The sequence below is a fragment of the Lissotriton vulgaris genome, chromosome 1_1 (assembly GCF_964263255.1).
Source record: "Lissotriton vulgaris chromosome 1_1, aLisVul1.2, whole genome shotgun sequence".
Classification (NCBI taxonomy): domain Eukaryota; kingdom Metazoa; phylum Chordata; class Amphibia; order Caudata; family Salamandridae; genus Lissotriton; species Lissotriton vulgaris.
The window spans coordinates 160,947,978-160,970,638 of NC_141685.1; the positions used below are offsets into that span (position 1 = coordinate 160,947,978).

The 22,661-nt window shown below is 43.1% G+C and overlaps 1 long non-coding RNA gene and 1 pseudogene across 1 annotated transcript in view; both read left to right on the forward strand.

The window, feature by feature from the left end:
- The window catches only part of LOC147737966 (uncharacterized), a 353,381-nt gene that overhangs the window by 136,151 nt on the left and 194,569 nt on the right, over window positions 1-22,661 (forward strand). The gene's annotated exons all lie outside the window — the stretch shown is intronic.
- Window positions 4,110-5,938, forward strand: LOC147737969 (uncharacterized; annotated as a pseudogene).

A 22,661-nucleotide genomic window follows, 5' to 3' on the forward strand; every position in this document is an offset into this window, starting at 1 on the left:
AAGTATAAGAAGGTCAGAATGTGACCATAAACAATTGTACAATTAGGTGCAGAGAAACAACAGTGAAATACAAGGTAATATACAGTTGGTACAAATAAATGGACTTATATTGGCAAAAAAGTCTTGGTCTCCTTGTTTAATATATTACAGCTTGAGAACAACCAGCCGACACGTGTTTCATCGCATCTCGCGAATCTTCAGGGCTCTGAATGGTTGGTAGTGGAATAAATTAGCTTACAAGCGTAATGCACTCTTTTAGGTCACCCGGGAGATGGTGTGACGATCAGATAGTGTCAATACACTCAGTGTCTAAGTACTCCTGAAACGAGGACTGATAGAGGTTGCTCTATGGCCTCGTGAAAGTTGCTGTCTGAAGGCGTCTTGTTCTCTTCGTTTCTCCCGGGTCTTGTTTATTGAATTTAATGCTGGTCTTGGGCCCCTCCGGGTCGGAATTATCACCGGAAGAGCGACCTCTTGGTCCAAGCACAACCATTCAGAGCCCTGAAGATTCGCGAGATGCGATGAAACACGTGTCGGCTGGTTGTTCTCAAGCTGTAATATATTAAACAAGGAGACCAAGACTTTTTTGCCAATATACGTCCATTTATTTGTACCAACTGTATATTACCTTGTATTTCACTGTTGTTTCTCTGCACTTAATTGTACAATTGTTTATGGTCACATTCTGACCTTCTTATACTTACCGAGTGTGTGCATAGGGTATGTCTTTTTACGAATGGAGACTATTGTTCCTACTTTGTCCGTAGTTCTTAATGCCGTTATTACTTCTGGTACAAAAGGGGGTGGTGCTGGACGGAGCATCTGAACCAATCAAACACTCACACTCAGTCAACAGATCTGGGTTTGATCCATCACCGTTCTTTACCCCACTCTGTCACCCCAGTTCAGACATGGTCATATGCAAATCAGTCTGACCCTGTGCCTCATGGGAACAGTCCAGCCCGAAGTTTTTACTTCTGGCCAGTATCCCACTGCCTGCAAAACAGCCATGGTTAAACCTCTCTTAATGAAGCCCTCTCTAGATCCGGCGGAACTAAAGAACTACCGGCCTATTTCCCTGTTGCCCGTCCCAGCTAAAATCTTGGCGAACTACCTGAACCTCCATCTTAGCACCTATCCAGACGGCGTTAACCGTTGTTTTTAACAACATTCGACAACAGGTCGACACAAGTCACACCTCCTTACTGACCCTTCTGGACCTAACGGCAGCCTTCTATACTATCTCTCCCCTTAGATTGGCTGGGAGGCTCCGGGAAATAGGGATTGAGTGTTCTGCCCTTATTTTGCTTACAACTTTCCTCACGGAACAGGCGTCAAGAGTTACAATGGGTGAATTCCTTTCTTCTCCTAAACGGCTGTTCTCCGGAGTTCCCCAGGGATCCTCGTTGAGTCCAACCCTTTTAACCTTTATGTAGCCCCGCTTGCCTGGGTTGTAAGATCTTTTGGCCTAGAAGTGTTATCCTATGCTGATGACACTCAAATCGTGATTAGCATCACTGAGAGTGTTGAAGCTTCAGCAGCAAATTTGAAAAGCTGCATGCAGGCGGTAGCTGCATAGATGGTAAAGAACTATCTAAGACTCAATGGGGATAAAACTGAGATTTTACTTTTCGGAGACAATCAGGAGATTTGGTCCAGGGCCTGGTGGCCAGATGCGCTTGGATCTTGCCCTGGCCCTGGCCTCAGTGCCAAAAATCAAGGCATCAGAGTTGATACCTCCCTCTCCTTGGGCCCACAAATAAATAGAACAGTCTCCTACACCGACTCCAACTTGTGCAGAATGCTGCTGGCAGGCTGGTGATGGGCCTTCCTAAATTCTACTCTGTTGCAGCTACCATCAAGAGCCTTCCTTGGCTTCCTTTGGGTCGGAGAATTGAGTTTAAAGTCCAGTGTTTGGTGCACAAGGTCTTTTACAATATGTGATCAGAAGGCATTAAAAAACTGTTTTGGTGATATGTCCCTGGTAAGCAGTTAAGATCTTTCAGCAAGAATTTGGTGACTGTGCCTAGATTCAGGAAATCTAGATGGGGGAGGTCCTTTTCGCTGGCTGTTGAACTCCCTTCCTCTTTCAATTTCGATTCTGCAAACTTATTCCTCATTCCGTAACGCCTTGAAGACCTGGCTCTTTACCAATACGAATCTGTAATCCCTGTATCTATGGACACCCCTGATCATGATCCCTATCCGGAGCGCCTTGATGCCCCTGGGCTAAGTTTGCTCCCTCTGTCTGTTCTTTCGGCATCTTTCATCTCTGGATCTGACTTTCATCTCTTTGCGTCCTCCCATCCTACCCTTTTCTGACTTGTCTACTACAAGCAAAAGACACAGTACATGTGGGCTTGCTTTAGGGTGGTGCGACCGGTGGAGCTGCTCCTGGTGCTGACCTTGGGGGCACTGTGTTTAGAAGTAACTTATGTGTTTACAAGCATCTGCCGCAGAGTTTCCTGTGCCGGACCCCTGTGGTAAAAGTGGAAGATAGCCTTTTTTCTCTTTACTCTGTTTTGTGTTTTTCTTTTCTTGACCCTTTTTGGTTTCCTTTACTGTTGTGCTGTTCAATAAAATGTCGGTTCTTAGATCACTGGAAAAAGGTTTTGATTAACAGTCAAGGTTGGCAGGGGAGTAAATAACATCTAATAATTCATTAAAAGTATTACAAATATCACACTATGACGCCAGCCGTTGCCACAGAAGTTGCAATTTGATAGTGTTGTCTGCTTCTGAGAATCTGTGTTTCTTTCTTAAATATTCACTTCTATTGCTCTCACATCCTTGATTTCCAGTGATCCCAAGGTCTCTGTTTCACCACTATCAGAAATGCAGCTCAAACTGATTTCCTATCTTGTTTTTGTTAATACTTTCTTTGTGCAAAGTATAAGGTCACAAATATTTTTTCTTTGTGTTCATTTACAATTTTTGACCCCATTTCTACAGGTGACAGAAGCATGAAGACAAAAAAGAAGGTTTAAATTTAGTGAAATACAACGAAAAGGAATACTTCAAGGAAAGTAAAGACATTCTCGAGCTCTAGAGAAGAAACACCTTCTATGTGGCAGGAATGGTGAGAATGTTGGAGCGGAAGAAACTGGTGAATGTGAAAGTTGTCAAATCCCTAAAGTAAAATGATCATAAATATTAACCAAGTGTCAGTAACTGAGATTGAGGAGAACATTGGCCACAATTGGTCCCCACCCAGTGCACTTGAGAAAACTCAGTGCTGTGAATTCTGTTTGATGGCTTATGAGAAATGCTTTGGAGACCTAAACCCTCCCCAACAGATCAGTATCCGTAGATGTGATGTGATGTGACAGAACCGTCAAAAAGACTAATATCCTCGGTTTACAAGCGCAAGCTTTTGTCTCTGTCTCCTGGAGACGAGAGGAGAAAAAAGATTGTTTAAAAGGAAGTCAATGTAAATACGCTTTCTCAGATGTCGTTACAGCAAAGATGCTGGATTATCATTTCCAATATACAAAGCTTTCCCCACCAACTCTTGGGTTGATCCGAGTGGTTTCAGAGTGTCCTGTACCTCCAAAGTGGATCATGTACCTGTCTTAGCCACTTAGCAAAAAAGCATATACTGACAGAAAGTATAAAAGGGGCCAGTGTTACGCTGTTGATAATTCATAAACCACCCTGGCATGCCCTAATCATCTATCATTACTGGTATGAACAAACATACCTAACAGGCAAACACTAAAGCCCAAAGACCTTATCAGTGCTTTTAAAACTCCTAAATCAAATGTGATAAACTAGAATCACTAAATGAGACTAATTAAACTAGAGAGAATTTACTCGGGCATAACTTGGAGAAAATGAATCCATGAGAGGCCTCTTAATCAATACAAGGGGCTCCTCAGTGAAAGTTAATAAGACAAGTTAGATCGGTGCCTTTAGAGGTAGGAAGTTAATGTTGAGTTGTAACATAAACAAGTACACGATCCGAAATCAGATTCAGTCTTAAGATGGCATGTATCCAGGAACAAACCCAACTTGGAAAAACAAACAACTCGAATAAGAGCAATGAATGTGAGAACAGCTTTAGTTATCAATCCCACCTCACTAAACAGGAGAAAACTAGCTCTGGATGAAAACCCTATCAGTGTCCTGAATGCCAGAAAGGCTTCACTCGCAAATATAACCTTACGGTACATGAAAGAACCCACACTGAGCATAACCCCTATCAGTGTCCAGAATGCCAGAAAAGCTTCACGCAATAACCCACACTGGACAAAAACCATATCAGTGCTCCTCATGCCAAAAAAGCTTCAGTTTTAGTGGTAGTCTGAATAAACATCAGAGAACTCACACTGGACAAAAAACTTATCAGTGCTCTGAATGCTGTAAAAGCTTCAGTAGCAAACACAATCTCACTTTACATGAAAGAACCCACACTGGACAAAAACCTTATCAGTGTTCTGAATGCTGTAAAAGCTTCAGTAGCAAATCCACTCTAACTGTACATGAAAGAACCCACACTGGGCATAAACCGTATTAGTGCTCTGAATGCTGTAAAAGCTTCAATCAAAAAGGCCACCTTACTAAACATGAAAGGACCCACACTGGGCATAAACCGTATCAGTGTTCTGAATGCCAAAAAGGTTTCTATTACAAATTTGGTTTAACTCAACATCAGAGAATCCATACTAGGCTCAAACCGTATCAGTGTTCTGAATGTCAGAAAAGCTTCAGTCATAAAATAACTCTCACTCACCCTGAGCGAACTCACACTGGGAAAAACCTTATCAGTGCTCTCAATGCCGGAAAGGATTCAGTCAGAAATCCAACCTTACTAAGCATGAAAGAACCCACACTGGGCTCAAACCGTGTCAGTGCTCTGAATGCCAAAAAAGCTTCAGATTGAAGGAAAGTCTCACTAGACATGAGAGAACCCACACTAGACAAAAACTATATCGGTGTTCTGAATGCCGGAAAGGATTCAGTTGGAAATCCAACCTTACTGTGCATGAAGGAACCCACACGGGGCTCAAACCGTATCAGTGCTCTGAATGCCAAAAAAGCTTCAGATTGAAAGAAAGTCTCACTAGACATGAGAGAACCCACACTGGACAAAAACCGTATCGGTGCTCTGAATGCTGGAAAGGATTCAGTTGCAAATCCAACCTTACTGTGCATGAAAGAACTCACATTGGACAAAAACCTTATCAGTGCTCTGAATGCTCGAAAAGCTTCAGTCGGAAATCCAGCCTTACTGTACATGAAATAACCCACACTGGGCATAAACCGTATCAGTGTTCTGAATGCCAGAAAAGCTTCAGTCATAAAGCAACTCTCACTACACATGAGAGAACTCACACTGGGGAAAAAACGTCTTAGCTCTCTGAATGCTGGAAAAGTTTCAGCCGGAAATCTGGTCTCACTCAACCTGCGAGAACTTACCTGGAAAACCTTGTCATTGTTCTAAATGCCTGGGAAGTGTCTGCTGGAGATTCAGGTTGATTCAACAATAGAGAACCCACAACGTGAAAGAAAATGATCTGTGCTCTCAATGTGACAAAAACTTCAGTTGTAAATGTAACCTTACCACATAGGAAAGACAATGTGGTAGAATAAAAGGTGCTCACTGTAAACCCCGAGGAGGAGCTTTCAGCCTCGCAAAACATTTACATGAAGCAGCCACAAAGACTCCACTCCATTGATTGTCCAACAAACTGTCTACTCAGAAAAGAACACAGCGTGGGATGGAAATGCTTGAATTAACCTCATTCCTTTGTTACTATTTGTGGCCTCATTCCGTTCAGTGTGTTTTGTTCCCTGAATGTTTATTAGCAATGACTGACCCACAAAGTCCATTGTATCCTGAACTTTGAGGCCACGCCCCCAAGGGTCTGGAATGCATGTAACCTCAAACTGTTTCCAGCCTTAATGAGCCTCACCAGGGGGCTGCAGCAGGAGTCCCTTTGTCGTAGGTCTCTAAGGGGCCAACGTCTGCTCATGCCTGTGCCACGTAGGGCTGATCATTGAGAAAAACTAAAGGTGATGGATGGACTGGTAGTTAATCTCGGCACCATCCCGCCACATTATTCTCTAGTCTTTGTGTAACTACAGACAATGTCAGCCATATGCAAACCATTCGTGGCCCCATCCTAAATAGTCCTAATGACTTCTGTTCCAAAAGGACACAGCCTCGTATTACAAAGATCCACACGAGTACCCTCTTTCCATCTTCTTTTTGTTTCAAATGGAACCTGCTATCCCCTTAACCATGCCTCAGGCCTGCCACGTTCCATGCTTTGGCTCTTATCATCAACCTTGAACCATCTCCATAACTTGGAAGCGCCGAAGAATTTGCAGCTGTTGTAACTGCTTGAAGTTTCCCGCATTTTGATGGCTGTGGATTCAGGTTCAACTTGCTAGCCCAACTCTACTCTGTGGGAGTTTTGCACTTCAAGCCACTTCTGTGCAGCTCGTCACCTTCTGACACTGATTCAGCCAAAAACCTTGCTTCAAATTCCAGTGTTAATCATCACCAGAGACTAAACGTGTCTTTGTCCTCTCGAGCATAGCTACCAAAGTCAGCTACAATTTTGTAGGTGACTTCCTGATTGATTCAGTGGATCTGCTTTTTTTATTCATTTACCTTATTATTTGGTTTTGACTGTGGTTTTGCTAATTAGTAATCCTTAAATCACAGCCCACCTTTAGATTTTGCTTCTGAATAATTATTAAATATTCTTTTTGATCTAAACTTGGTTTGAATCCTAAAATTCCTTCTCTATTTTTAATACACTATTGAAATTTGTGACTTCCACTGTTTTTCTTTACCTTTGAGCGTGCCTTAGGCCATACTGCTCAAGCCACGTTACCAAAAGCGTGCTAAGAACACTTGGTAGAAGACACATTTACCTTTGCTGACCAAAGTTTGGGAAAATCAAAGCAGGCTGACTACAGAAAGCACACTAAGGTTACTCTCTTAGGTGGCATCTGCACCAACTGTAGATGCAAAAAGTAAAGATTATGAGTTAAGCTGTTGGTATCTGTGCCCCAAGAATTTGAGACTGCCACCCTCTCAGTCTCAAACAGTTGAAAGAGCTAAAGATGCACCCGTCACAGATTCATATCTCAGCAACTAAGACTGCTCGCTGCTGCCATACAACACTCACACTGTTACCTGTATCACAATCCCTGTGCAATGTACAAACCTTCACATAAACAAGTTGTGCTGTGCGTTGTGAACAGGCTCTGACCCCCCCCCCTTTGTATGTAAATGAGTTTCTGTGATCAGACACTCCAGGCTGCCATTTCTTCTAGTGCGGGTGAAAATGTGAGAACTGTAACAAGATCACAAACAAGGGCTGTATTGAGAAATAATCATCTTCCAAAGTCACACAGTAGTTTGTAGTTCTTCAGTCTTTTAAATGTACATCCACCCAGCATGTTCCAAGGTAGAGTAAAGTTTGCGAAGCGCAACTCTCTTGTTGTCCGCTCCCCAGATTAAGTCCGTAAGAACAGAAACAGAGTCCAATTTCCTGAAAAAGCGCCAGGGCAGGTAAACTAGAGGGGCAGAGAAGCAGTATAAATGTATTAACAGCATTTTTGCAACTTCCACTCTATCCATGGGTTGATAGTGGCAGGGAGCCCCAAAACGACAGGGAGATGCAAACATTGAACATCATCTAAATTGCCCTGTATAAGTTCTTCGTCAGTGTGGTAAGTTCACCGCTTAATACCTGAAGATGTCAAGGTGCCAACCCAGTGCTAATTGGGGCAGCACTTCCTGTTCTAAGTTGTGAGTTTACGCATGGGATATAAGCTAGATGTGGTCCAATTTAGCCTCAGTCCAGAATCCCTACCAAAATCATCTAGAACTTCCATCACCTGCAGTAGATACACATACACGTACCTGAGGTACACAAATGCAACATCAGCATACAGTGAAATGACCTCCCAATTTGGCCCACTTGGTATACCGACTGCTGGGTGCTGTGAACGAAACAAGCCAGCGAACAGGTCCATGACTAGGGCGAAAGTAATCGACAGTGGGCATCTTTGCCACATGCTACAAAAGAAACTGAGATCTCTGCCTGTCCGGATGCGGGCCAGCGATTTATCCAGTGCAGTATTTCTGCACCTAGTTTCATGCACATCAGCACTTTCATTAAATAAAACTACTCCGGGTGTCGAAGGCCTTCTCTATATCTAGTGAGAGTGTTATTTATGGAGGCAAATTCTTGAAGATTCTTTTCCATCAGCTGCAGAGGCGTCATAGGTTTAGACACATTTTTCTCCCAGGTACGAAACCATTCTGGTCAATGTAGAGAGGCAGGGGAGCAACCTGTTTGCAAGGACCTTCCTGCGAATCTAGTGGTCGGTGTACAGTGGCCAGTAGGAGCGTAGCTCCAGGGGGTCCTTGTTGGGCTTAGGCAGGACCAATATCATAGCCTCCCATAGGGATCCCGGCAATGTGCCCTCCTGCCGGGCCTGTTGGTACATTTGGAGTAGGTTTGGAGTGAGGGTTGCTCTACCCGTGCACCCCAGGAGTTTTGTTGCACGTGATCTAGTCAATCATGAAGCCAATTCCCTCAGTGGTCAGGGTTTCATCTGGTGTATGTCCCTGAAGGGGGTTAAGTCTGGGGATCGACAGTCTATTAAAATACTCATCTAATTGGGGCGCTTGCACTCCCAACACAGCCTGGTATACAGACGTCTGGTACTACAGGAAAGCCTGGTTTATATCTGCTTGTACATTTCAAAAACTCAGTTATACATAAGGATAAACAGACAAAACAGACCAAAAAATATATGTGCACCAAGTAATTTAATGTACTAGTTTTTCTGGTGAATACTCAAGTAATATTCAAGAGACAGGTAATATTCAAGAATTACCGGTTAAGTAAAGGCTGCTCCAAAAGGGGAAGGTGCTCCTAGGATGAGGAGTGCTCAGTGTTAAAAAGGAAAGAAATCAGTAACATAGGAGAAAATAAGAGATGCGTATTATTTTCAAAAACACCATGATCAGTTGTCATTCATCGTCATAAGCAGCCTAGCTCCACGTGTATTTGTACACAATTTAAGTCATATGTAAAATTGCAGAATAATATTCAAAATTTGCATGATAGAGGACACAAAAGGGTAAGTCTAGGCCTATCCAAGAGCGTTGACATTTCGTTCCAACTTAGGGCACAAGGGAATTTCACAACCTTGGCCGTGCGGATCTTCTTCAGGACTGGGGTGGTGTGGGGCAACCTAGATAAAGGTGGATAAGTCACCTAATGGGAATAAAAGCTTGGGTCAGGTCCGTTGCTGTATGTAAAGGTGCGCATCAAGAAGCAGTGCGCGTGGTTGAAAAAGGTAAGGCTTACCCTCCGCATGTGGTGAGAAGCCAAGGGATGAGTTCATCAAGCCATGTCGTATTCACTAGTAAATTCCATTTGGAGTAACCATCAAGAAGATTAATTAACTAAGGAGGAAAAATGGGCATAGTTGCGCGTTAACAAATCCCACCTCATTCATTCATTCATGGGGAGAAAATGCCTTGACCGCCATCGAGGATAGCGTATACGTCGGTTACAGTGCTGATCAGACATACCTCAGTGTTATTCAGGAATGAAGCCTGGACATAGTTGTAAAGGTAGGGGCACTGTCGTGGTCCGTGTATTAATCACGGTTCAAGGCGATCAGCGGTCTGTGAAGTAAATTTGCGAAAGCTTAGTCATGCTGGCAAGGAAAGGCAGCGGGCTGTAAAAGCATTACAATTACGCCGCGAGTTGCGTGGTTAATTACCTGAAGACAGGGGTCCTCACACTTCGGTATCTCAGCAACAAACGAATTGCAAGTGCAGCCCCGCTCGGAGGATAATTAAATACCGGAGGCTGCAGGAAAAGGTTACTGAGGACATGCGCTGTGGGCCAGAGTTGAAAGACTCACAAGGCAATGTGCCGATTACCAGAGAAGGAGAGGAAAGCTCCTGTCACGTGTGACAGATGCCTGAGTTATGATAGTGCATTAACACTGGCATAATAAACCTGAGACATCATTATTTCTGAGAAGTATATACATTGTGGTGAAACACATAAAAAACATTGAAAGCTAATTAGTCCCGAAATACATGTGCTATATACAATGTGAAAGCAAGAAGAATTCAACATGTTTGAACATTCAGTATATGAGGGAAAAACATGTTTGGAGAGTTCAAGAAAGTACTTATAAAATGCGAGCATGAGTACTCAAATGGATGCACTATTAAAAGCACGATGTAAAGTTAACAGTTTCACATTGTATATAGCACATGTATTTCGTGACTAATTATGGATATGATTTTTCAGGAGAAAAGTAATTGACACACAGATACAAGTACATGGAAAGTAAATAGATGCACAATGGAAGAAAGTACATGTAGACCAAAGATGATTTTTTATTTTTTTTACAATTTTTTATTAACAACATAATTATTCTGCATGTTTATACAATGCAATACACAAAGATAGGTACAAATCTATAGTGAAATAAATGCTTATATACAGAGGGATATGCTGTAAATTTCTATTTGCGTATAGTGCTTCGGTAGGGAAGAGCAAATTCTTGAGTAGTTTTCTCAAGATAAGGTGGTTGTCAGGGGATCTTATGTTGGGGGGTAAAGAGTTCCATAGTTTGGCTTATTGAACAGAGAAGGATGTGCCACCCATGTTTTTTTCTGGTATTTTGGGATTTTGAGGCACGATGCCCCTTTAGAGCAGATGTTCCTTTGTTGAATGTGTTTGGTGATTTTATTCCAGATGAAGAGCGGTCCCATTCCATATAGTGCTTTGTGGGTGATACAAAGTAGCTTGAACGCGGATCTTCTGGCAACCGGTAACCAATGCAAGGCTTTCAAGACAGGTAAGAAGTGGTCTCCCGGTTTGATATGCAAGAGTAGTCTGGCAGCCGAGTTCTGTATCTGTTGTAGTCTTTTGATGGTTGTTAAAGGTGATCCGTGGTTGAGGCTATTGGCGTAATCGAGTTTGGACAAAACAAGGGAGATGGTAGTTTGGACCTAGTGTGGAAATCCCAAATGAGGGAAAATTTGTTGCAGTGTTTTTATAGTGACAAAGCTTGATCTTGCTAGTTTTTCCACTTGGGTATTCATTGATAGCTTGAAGTCCATGGTCATTCCGAGGTTTCTACCTTCCTTCGATACTTTAGGCTGTGATGCCAGTTCATCTGGCCAGGAGGAAAGCGTGTCATAATGTTTCAAATCGCCACATGTGAGTATTTCCATTTTTGGAAGCATTCAATTTGAGATGGCTCCAAGCCATCCACTGATCCACAGCTCTGAGACAACTGAACATTGAGGATTTTCCTATGTCTTTGGGGCGCTTCAGTTGAAGGAGTATTTGTGTGTCAATTGCATAGTTATAGCATGTGAGATGAAATTAATTGATCAATACTGGTAATGACTTTATGAAGATGTTGAAAAGCATGGGCGAGATGATAGAGCCTTGAGGGACCCCTGCTTTTGTGGAGTACGGTTTGGATGAGAAAAGTGGGTTGTGGATGACATTAGTTCTGTTACGAAGGTAGGACGCGATCCGGTCTAGAGCAGTCCCCTCTATGCCGGCTTAATAGAGTCTTTGTTTCAGAGTGTCATGGTCAACCGTGTCAAAGGCAGCCGAAAGCTCCTAGAGGAGTAGCGCAGCAACCCCGTTGAGGTCTACTGTATTCTTTAGGACATCCCCGATGGCAAGGAGGGCAGATTCTGTGCCTCTGCCCTGACAGAATCCCGTTTGGAAGTCTGAAAGTATAGCATTTTCTTCAATGAATTGCGACATCTGGGCAAACGCTGCTCTTTCTATCAGTTTGCCCAGGAAAGGTTAATTTGTAGTAGGTCTGTAGTTGTCAGGGTTCAGCTGATTCAAGTGTTTTTCAGTAAAGGGCGTATGTGTGACTTTTTGAGTTCTTCTGGAAATAGTCCGGTAGTTAAGGAATCGTTGATGATTCTTCTTACTGGAGTGGAAGCTGAGGTTGATAAAAGACTTGTCTTGAAAGTTTGTGGTGGACACGCGTCAGAAGGGCTGCCGGTAGGCCTGCTTGCTTTGATCAGGTCCATAAATTCATTATGTGAGATGTGTTGGAAGGAAAGGAGAGCCTGGGTTATAGTACTCTTGGGTTGTTGTTTTGTACAAGGGTTAGTGCTGGTGCTTTGTCTCTGTTTTTAGTCCAGTGTGTCTGCTTTGTCTGTGTAATGATTTGCCAGTCTGTCTGTGAAATAACAGGAGGAATTTCTTCAAGGCAATTTGATTTGGGAAATTAAGTATTTGATAGAATTCTTTATTTGCACATTTAGCAGTTTAAATTCTGTCTGAATAGTATCTTTATTTAACTTTTTTGATAGCCCACTTGTATAATCTGTTAATTTTCTGTAGGTGAAGTTTGTCTTGTTTGGCGTTTGTTTTGAGCCAGGTACGTTGCAGCTTTCTAATTTATTGTTTTATATCTTTTATCTCTATGTTCCTCCAAGGAACTTTTTTTCTTTTGTTCTGTTGAGTGGTTTTGAGTTGTATCAGGATGTCAAAAGCTTCCTGTAGCCACTTATATAGTTTTTAAACAGAATGTATTGTTTCCAGATTTGTACTGGATGTTAGTTGTGTTTCCAAATGAATAGGTGGATGGACGTAAGGTAGTTTTAGGTGATTCGCTTAGTGTTGTTTTATGTTGGAAAGCAAGCAAGTGGTGATCTGACCATGTGACTGGAGTTATAGTTTGAAAGGTAACTAGTTAAGTATTAGCAAAAATGACATCTAGGATATGTATGGCGATATGTGTGGTTTGTGGACAATCTGATGCAGGTTCCGTGTGTCTAGGCCAGTAATTATTGTTTTCGGATGGGTCATATTGGGTTTGTCAAACCAAATGTTGAGCAAAACACACAAAATGATGGACGGAATTTTGCACAATTGCAAAACATTCACCCGAGTCACAGATCTGGGTTTAATCGACATTATTTTACTCACCAAGCCACCCCAGTTCAGACATGGCCATATCTGGTTATCAGCCTTCTTCAGCCAGGATAGCTGGACTCCAGTGGCGTAGTGAGCACGGGACCCACGTCTGGGCATACCCTTCCCACATAGGGTGAACAGCATACCCTTCCCACATAGGGTGAACAGCAAAACACACAAGATGATGGACGGAATGTTGCACAATGCCAAAACATTCACCCCCAGTCACAGATCTGGGTTTAATCCATCGTTATTTTGCTCACCAAGCCACCCCAGCTCAGACATGACCATGTGCAAATCAGTCTTGACCCTGTGCCTCATGGGAACAGGACCCAAATGTTGAGGTCACCCAGAGCGCATAGGTTGGAGTGTATTGAAATTGTGTCTAGAAGTTCTTCTGGGAATGTCGCCTTGCTAGGTGGAGGTATGCAAAGGAGCAGGAAGTTACAGGAGGAAGATGGTGTAGGATTGCATCTGGTGAGAAGAGCCTCACAATTCTTTATGGTGATGTCGTCCACTTTAGTGATATGTAATGTTTGTCTGAATACAACAGCTAGACCACCTCATTTTTTGCCTATACGATTTTGATAGCCTAGATGTCTGCTTTTGCATCGGTGAGAAGGGCATAGATGTGAAGTTTGTTTTTAGAGAGGCACCGAGCATTTATTAGTGGACAGTTTAGAGAATGGGCTTTGGTGACAGTGAGAGTTTATTTTGTAGAAGAATGATCAGTGTTGTGTGGGTTTCTAGCAGGTGTGTTTTACAGTGCTGGTATTAGCTGTATTAGGATAGCAATCGTGTAGCTGTTCTGTATCATTTTCCTCATCCAGCATGCTAAGAAGGCATTTTGATGGGTCTGCGTATGAATGTGGTGAAGATGGTGAGTTGGTGGGCTGTGTTGTTTTTGTGGTGTAACATTGTTGTCCAGTAGACATGGGGAAGCGAAGTTGTGAGGTGTGGCACATTGCTTATATTGTTTGCTTGTTTAGGGCGGCAGGTGTATGAGTCAGGGGTGGTGGTGCAGCATATGGGTCATGAAGTAAGGTTCTAAATTGCCAATGGATGAGAGGCGTTTGGAGGAGTGTTGCTGTGTGGCTGTATCTTTGTTAGGTGTAGTGGAAGAGAGAAAGCTTGGCATTGCAGTCTGTTCCTTTATGTTGTGTGAAAAGTCGGTGTATGTTTGTATTTTGTGATGGTAGGTATTAAGAGGTGTTGCGCTTTGAAGATTTTGATGTGCTGGTGTGTGTGATGTTTTGTGTTTGAGGAATATTGAAAAGAGGTACTGGTGTATTTGTTTCATGTGATGGATTTGTTTGTATAGTATTGTGTATGAGTGCATGTTGTAAGGTAGAGCGGTGGTGATGTGTCCATGAGTAGAGTGTATGTTATTTGTAGGAGGGGATGAAGTAGAGGTAAGAGTATTTGTCTTTTTATTAGACTGGTTTGTTGCAAGAGTTAAAAAGTGTGGTTCTGTGCAGTGTATGTGCTGTGCGTTAGTGCTAAGGTAGAAGGAAGAGGAGGGTGTTGGTTGGACAAATGATGGAAGGCTGATTATATGTTTGTTGGTTGGTAAGATACAGTGGTCTGATAGGAGTGTTTAGAGCAGGGAGTGCATGTCTGAATGGGATGTAGTTATGTTTGGTGTTGTGTTAGTGATGAATGGATTGGTTAGTGGTATCCAATAGAGTTATATGCTGTTTATAGGTGACGGAGTGGTAGTTGGGATAGGAGGGTGTATAGATGTTTTTTGGTTTGTTTTGTAGTGTATGCTGGTAACATTTGTATTTGCATAGGGTTGTGTGTGGTGTACATTTGGTGTGAGTGTGCACTGTTTATGGATGTGAATGGTGTAGGGTGGGTATTCCTGAATGGGAAATTGGGCAGCATTTCTGGCCCCCTTCCCGTCTTTCACTCATAGTTGAGTGCCCCACTGCAGATATATGGTTGTTCAGTCCCTGTGGGAGCACAAACTGCCTGTCGGCATATGCATGAATTTGGATGTTTGCTTATCATGCACAATGGTCTTACTGCTTACACCAAAGGACTGGTGCCAGGAAGATTAGAACAACTTGCGTATGCTAGGCCATGTATCTGTATTGACGTACCGGGCTATTGAAGATCAATTGGTTGCTTACTTTCTCTGAGAAGTAAAGACATTTTCTTTATTTTTAGACAAAGCAGCACTGGCAGGGCTGTGCTACTCTGCTCTCCGAGCCCTGTTATCTGTGCCACATCCAAATGGTTCCATCCAGTGCCTTTGTTTTTGGGCGGCTTACAATGATACCTCTACAATATACATGTTTATACTGATAGGTGGTGAACTCAATCACCGAATTGTACTGAAGCGGTGCATGAATCAAATTTTGCTGCTTATCTTTAAGGCATCTTTTGATCTTGCAAGTTGCCCACCAATGTTGTGTCTGTTTATAAAAAATGGCCATCTCGACTCTGAGGGACTAAGATTCCCATAACAAGGTCACATGAAACTGGCAAAGCAAGAGAAGAGATGGCTGCTATGAGTTGTGAAACCCAGCACCCACTTTTTTCCGCTTAAGTGAAGGCGGCCGGGAGAAGCATGTTGTCCATATTCTTACAATTGGGATAAATTGTCCCTTTTTTCCCCGTTATTTTTAAGTTTTCCACATTTTAGTTCCAGATCCTAAGCAATGCTTGTTCGGAGTTGGCATATGTGAAAAGGAACCGATTATCAACTTAAATATATTGTTACTGCTATTCATGAAGGCTGAATTTATAATGGGGCATTTAGATAGATTTGTAATCCATGTGTTAGGTGAAACAATATTATTAGAACAGTTCTTTAAGCACAAATGCAGGGCGTGAGAGCTGCAACGCACTCAAGAACAGGTATCCCCAGAATGCAAATTAAGGAAAGGGCATAATATGGGATTTTCGTACAGTAGTAGCATTGTTTTATTAAGAGTACACATTTTGCTAATTAAATGGAGATAGGGGAAACTTTGTTTTGCACTTTGGGGCACCCGTGTTCTTTGGTTATTTGGTGGTTTATTTCCCACATTTCATTTGTCCTTCTCCTCCCACCACCCACAACAGCTTGAGAACTTTTCTGGGTCACACACGATGTTTGGGACTGTTACCAATCATCTCCTTACCTCCTATCATAAGCCGGGTCCTTACCCCATCTCGAAAGCGTGTCATAGCTCATCCATGATCAGATATCGGCAGTGAGTCATCCAATCACAGGTCCCGCGTGTACTAGAGCTGCACGCGTCTTACCAAAATAAACCAGTGGTCAGGGAGGTAGTACCTTCTCGCCCACAGCACCTTCCAGGCAGGATGGGCAATAAGGAGGTGTTTGCACTCTTCTGTTTCACAGACAGACAAACAGATGTCCCTCTGCATCCCATTTGATTGAAGAGTTTTCCCTGGGCCTGTGATCAGAGTGCCCATTAAGGGTTTTCACCCTTAAACTCTTTCATTAGTTTAAGTTCTTGTTGTTATGTTTTTGTCATTGCAGTAAAAAGACACCATAACATTTTTCTCTGTGCTTTACTAAACACCTGTTTAAATTCATAAACTGTACTGTGTCTACTTCTGTTTTATGAACTTTAAGTGTTCCAAACCTTTAGGCCTGTTGCCCCTCCTAGTTTATTGACCTTGAAGATTCTTTTGTTTGTACAGGCCATTATCAAGCCAAAGGAGAATCTATGGATTCTTTAAAACAGCTGATCACAGTTGCCGAGTGTTTGCTGACACCTCATATATCGCTGTTTTGCAAGCCAACGCTCTATATGTAGCAGTAACCTTTTTTCAGGATCCCTGACATTTTTTTTTCTTATTCCTAAAGTAGAGACCCACACAGTGTTTTTTTCTTTGCTTGAAGCTGTGTTGCACAACAGCTGCACTGCTGTGCAGCATGTCTAAAAGCATTGATAAATCCAATAGATCTCGCTCAGGCAAAACCTATTGGCTTTGCCGTTGCTTGTTTAGTAAGCTTTCCCTCGCCCATCTTTTTTATTTTTTATTTTATTAAATCGTTTTTATTTGCATTTAACAAGTTAACAATCCTGCCATGCTAGACAGACATGTTTAGGTAAATAGCATTACATCAGTAGAAACATCAGTCAAGCAAATGTAGACTTCGCTTATTAGGGACTCGCTTCCCTCGCCCCTCTTGGACATGGTTTCTTGTGTAGTGCTGTTAAGAGAACAGACAAGTACAGGGACAGAGACAGTGGTCATGGATCCCCAATGTTGTCTTACTCTAGCAGATTGAGATACCATTCCCAACCAATACCATATGTCCTTTGCATTCCCTTCTACCCCTTCATTGTGTTTCATTTTTTATCTGTTTGTAGCCTGACTGACTACCTATCTTTTAAAATGTTGTCAACCAACAATTTTCCCAAAGGCATCGTGGGAGGGAAATATGGCTTCGATGACTTGGTTCTTTGGTGAGTTTTGCCTTTTATTTGGGTGTTAGGATATTGTTGCGGTTTTATAAATCAATAATATAGATGAACACACTTCCAAAGGGTAAGGAATGGGGGCTGTGGCTTCTTGGTCTTGACAGGCGTAGTAAATGCTTTCCTTTTTCTCTCCACAGGTTTCTTGAGGGATGGTGCCACTGGCAGTCTCCTCCAAAATAAATAGGGACAATGCGAGGTGTAAGCTACTCTATTCTATTACTATTTTCTCCCATCACCAGGTCACCCACGATGAAGGACTCTAAACAGTCGGTGTCTCTTTTCTCTCTGGTAGGAGTGTCATGGTGGACCGGAGGGAGTGCCCAAGGTTATTAAGAAGTTCACAGAAAAGTGCAAAAGGAGAAGGTAGGGAAGGAAATAAAGAGAAAAGAAATGGAAGCTTTGGATCGCTCAGTTCCTGTGCCCAACTTAAGGGAGAATTTCATATTATACTCCCCCTACTTGTATACTGGCACTTTCTAGGACACATGCATGGGCCTCCAGTTTTTCTCCTTTCCCCTTCATGCAGGTACTGCCCCTACTCACAATGATGTGCCCCACCTTGCTCGAGCTCTCCTGAGCTGCTGCGTATCTCTGGCAATGTCTACAATTCGGTGGAGAACCACACACATCGGATCTCTTCTGCCTTGCTGCGGTCCTGCCGATTCTTCTCTTCCGGTGTGGCGCTGACTCGAGGCTTCTTTTCTGATGTCTCTTTGTTTTGCTGGCTCGCTCCTCTCTCTCCTCCATGCTGGCATCTTTCTCTTGTTCTTCCCCTGTCTCTTACGGTGTTGAGTTTTAAAATGGAAATGTTGAAGGGCCAGGAACCATCTAAGTATGCAAGGGCTTCTACCTTTGTTATGAGCCAGCCATTCAAGAGGAGCATGGTATGTATAGAGGGCAATTTCCTGTCCTTCCAAGTAGTATCGAAGTCCATGTATTAGCTAAGGCTTCTTTCTCCACTGTAGCATCGTTCTTTTCTTGGGTAAATAGCATGCAGCCATATATAGGATGGGATTTTTCCTCTCCTCTTTCATCTTTTTGGGACAGTGCCATACCTAAGCCACTTCCAAAGCTTCTGTTTTGGGAATAAAAGATTTTGTAAAGCTGTGACTGCGAAGGATGGGTTCTGAGGTGAGAATGTTGTAAGGTAAGGAAATCCAATAGGACCGCTTAGGAGGGATGACGTAACCTTAATTCTGCTTCTTTATTCTTTTTTTTGACGATCTGTTAGGGCAGAGCTTTCCAAAGTGTGTGTCGCGACAGTACTGTGTCGCCTCCCATGTGTGGGTGTGTCGCGCGACGATGACGTGACGTCACTGGCATATTAGGGCGAATTCTTGCATTCAGTGATACAGTACAGTACAGCGACGTACACAGAGGAAGAAGACGCTGAGCGCGCGGCCTTGTTCCCTTTCCGACGCAGAGACCACGGAGCCGCCTCCGCTCCCCAGGCGCTCAATAAGCCAAATCTTCAAAATTGTAAAACTCTGTTTAGGCCGTACGGGGATTGCATTTACATGTGGGTCGGATTTCAACAAACCCTGTAATTACCGATTGGTTTAAAGACCGAACTACCCCTCCCCTAGCCCCAACCCCCTCCAGTATAGATTTCAGCAGGTCGAAGCTGCTTGGCTCCTGGGTATCAGATTTGAACGGGTGTGATAAATACCATCTATCAAGGTAGGGTTGCCCCAACCCCCTCCAGTGTAGATTTCAGCAGGTCAAAGCTGCTGGGCTCCTGGGTATCAGATTTGAACGGGTGTGATAAATACCATCTATCAAGGTAGGGTTGCCCCAACCCCCTCCAGTTTAGATTTCAGCAGGTCAAAGCTGCTGGGCTCCTGGGTATCAGATTTGAACGGGTGTGATAAATACCATCTATCCATCAGGTAGGGTTGCCCCAACCTCCTCCAGTGTAGATTTCAGCAGGTCAAAGCTGCTTGGCTCCTGGGTATCAGATTTGAACGGGTGTGATAAATACCATCTATCCATCAGGTAGGGCTGCCCCAACCCCCTCCAGTGTAGATTTCAGCAGGTCAAAGCTGCTGGGCTCCTGGGTATCAGATTTTAACGGGTGTGATAAATACCATCTATCCATCAGCTAGGGTTGCCCCAACCCCCTCCAGTGTAGATTTCAGCAGGTCAAAGCTGCTGGGCTCCTGGGTATCAGATGTGAACGGGTGTGAAAAATACCATCTATCCACCAAGGTAGGGTTGCTTCCCGACAAGTATTTTACCATTGTGGCTAGTATCGAAAAAAAACCTCGAGATAACCATCAATATCAGGTCCCTTGTCTGCCTGAAAAAGTCTGAAAGGAAGTGGTAGGCTGCTGGGAAATAGGGCATGCAACCATGGCAAGGTCGGCGAGTGAAAATAAAAACATGAACACTGCACAAACAGCCATATCCACGTAGCAAGCACTACACAAAACACTTATATCTAGATTAACATTATTATTACTTCCAACCTATATAGCCTATCTTACCCTCACTTACAGTGTTACAAAACTATTGCAGCAAACAGAATGTAAAATAGATGACACCATTATATATCAGGAATATCAATTACTGGAAAAGAAACATCTCTGCATGTTTCTACACAATTTGAGGCACAACATTTTTTGCACGACACTTTAAATTGATTTAAAAATATTTTTGCAAAATACGAACTGCTTTTTAGTGTGTTGAATTTCACAGTGCGGATTCTGCTTTGATTTTAATTGGACCCTCGGTCCCTGAGCCCCGGTGACACTGCTCATGTTGCGCCTCTGATAGCCACGGTTCTGTTTCACAGAGCTCCCCTAGATTACTCTTCAGCTTTACCCCCAGCTCTCAGTGTGAGGATGAAAATTCTATCTTTCCCTTTCCTACCTTTATATTTTGCTCTTTCAGTCTCATTTGTTCTCTCACTTTACCTCGCTCTACTCTTTCTCTCGCGTTCTTAGTTTCTGCGAGTGTCCTCCATCAGTTTTCACTCATACTTCCGATTATCACACCTGCGTTTCCATTGACACTTGACCCTTTTCCCTCCCATTCCTGTCACCCTCTCCCTTCTCATCATTCTGCCACCCTTTGTCTATATCTATCTCTCTTTGACTCACCTTTCCAGTTTATCTTCGCAAGTTACATTCCTTCTTTTTTCTGTCCTTCTCGCCGCTTTTAGGTTTTCTTTTTTCCTCTTAGTTCCTCTCCTTTCTCTTAGACTTTTCCCTCTTTCCTAGAGAAACTTGCTTTGAGCCAATCTAGCCCCTCTGTTTCTCCCACTCTGTCTGTTTCTACTTTGGCACTCATTCTCTCTCTGTCGGTTCTCTGCAAGTTTAGCCGGACACCTCACTGCTTTGCACCAGTCTCTGTTCTTTTTCACATGAGCCTCTTTCCTAATTCCACTGCTCATTTTCCTTATGTGCAACTCTTCCGAGCAGTGCTTAAAATGAGCCAGTGCTCATAGGTACTGAGTACCTGCACTTCTTTAGTTTGAGCGGGAGAGAGTACTTGCTCTTCTCAGTGGGGGCTTTTAATGAGAGAGTACAGGCTTCCCAAGATCACACATGTACTCCTGGGCAAAGAATACCGCTACGTCTACAATACCATTTCAAACACTGCTTCTGAGTGCTTTTTTGATGGCATTACAGAACCTTCTTTTATTTCCATTGCTAAGAAGCTGCAAGGCTGCAGCAGAACCACTACAAGCAAAGTACATCCCTCACGCCTCTTTTCTCCCACATCCCTTCCTCTGTCAGTTTCAATGGCAAACTGTTTCTCTATTTTTCCACACCAACTCTTGAAATCTCTGATTTTTTCCATCTCTTTATGTCCCTCTTTTTTCTTCTATATTTCTCTTCTTCTGTGCCCTGTGCTGCCACTTTTGTAGGTGAAACGAAATGATAATACCGGCCCCTCGACTAAATCCTAACGTCATTCTGCGTAAATCACTTTATGCTCCTGGGCCTCTGTTAGCAATGAAATGCTAAAATGTATGTAAAATAAAATACAACACCCTCTCTAGGGACGAAGAGCATAGAAGTAACTCATTTGACAAGATGGCGCTATCCATGTCGTCTCTGTCACTCTTTCATGTTGGCTGTTGTTTCAATTCCGCTCCTTATGTCCAGCTTGTTTCTATCTCCGAGCACCCCTGCCTGTCCTCTAGCAGTCTCATAACTATCGAAGAGATAAAGCACATAGCAGTCATGCTGTGTGCTCTTGTGCAGTCTTTGCATGCGTTCACGGTGGCAGCCAGAAGTCAGTATTTAGCAGCAGCACTAAGGGACCACTCTCTGGCTTTGGCCCGCAGCACCTTTCCAGAGGTAAAGGCCGTTTTTGATCTCGCCGAGGCAGCGCTTCCCCTGTATCTGCAGGACATGCTGTATTCAGGATAAGGGCTTTAAAAACTCGGCCCATTTTCAAAGACTGCCCCCTGTTACATGTATTGTCACTCAGAGCTTGTGAGCACTATTTCTTTCTTTAAGTTGGAGCATGAGAGACCAGTGCTCCTGGTTTATAGAGCTCTGATGTAAACAGGGCTGTAAATCTTGCTCTTATCTTGCAACATTTGCTGTGCATTCAAAGTCCGAGGTCTGTTTTGGCTGCAGCTGCCTCCTCCTCCTTCCTGCTTTTGAAACGCACGGCCTGACGTCACGGTCCCTGCCTTCCTATGGCAGCTGCCGCCTCTGTCTCAGAGCTCAACAAGAATTTGCAATGGAATAAATGTCACATTTGCAAGAGTTTGAGCTATTGGCCATGTAAATGACAATGCCTTTTATTTATGTTTTGAAAACCTGCCAGTGGTGCGTAAACATGCAACTTTGTACTTCTAGTTGTTGCTTACAAGAAACAAGGCTGGCAGTAACTGTGCCTCTTTTACTGCCAACCGTGCTTCTCCTAAGCAATGACTATAAGTATAAAGTGCGAGTTTACACGTCACTTACAGAATTTCAAAACACACAAATAAAAGTCATTTTCATTTACAATGGCAATAGCTCAAACTCTCGCAAATGCGAGACCTATCGCATTACAAATGCTTGTTTAGGAAAGTAAGCAATCTAGTTTGGCAGGGAAGACCATGGCATAGACATGTATTGGCCTTCTGATAAAGGATGGAATATAATTGTGGGTTCTGGACAGCTCACGTGGCATCCTGAGTCTGTCCGAGCCCGCGTCAATGCAGTTATTACTTCTGTCCCACCTTATGCTGAGAGCTCTGATTTCAAATGATTATCTACTAATCAAATCCTGAAATGTTACTAGAGAGAATGAG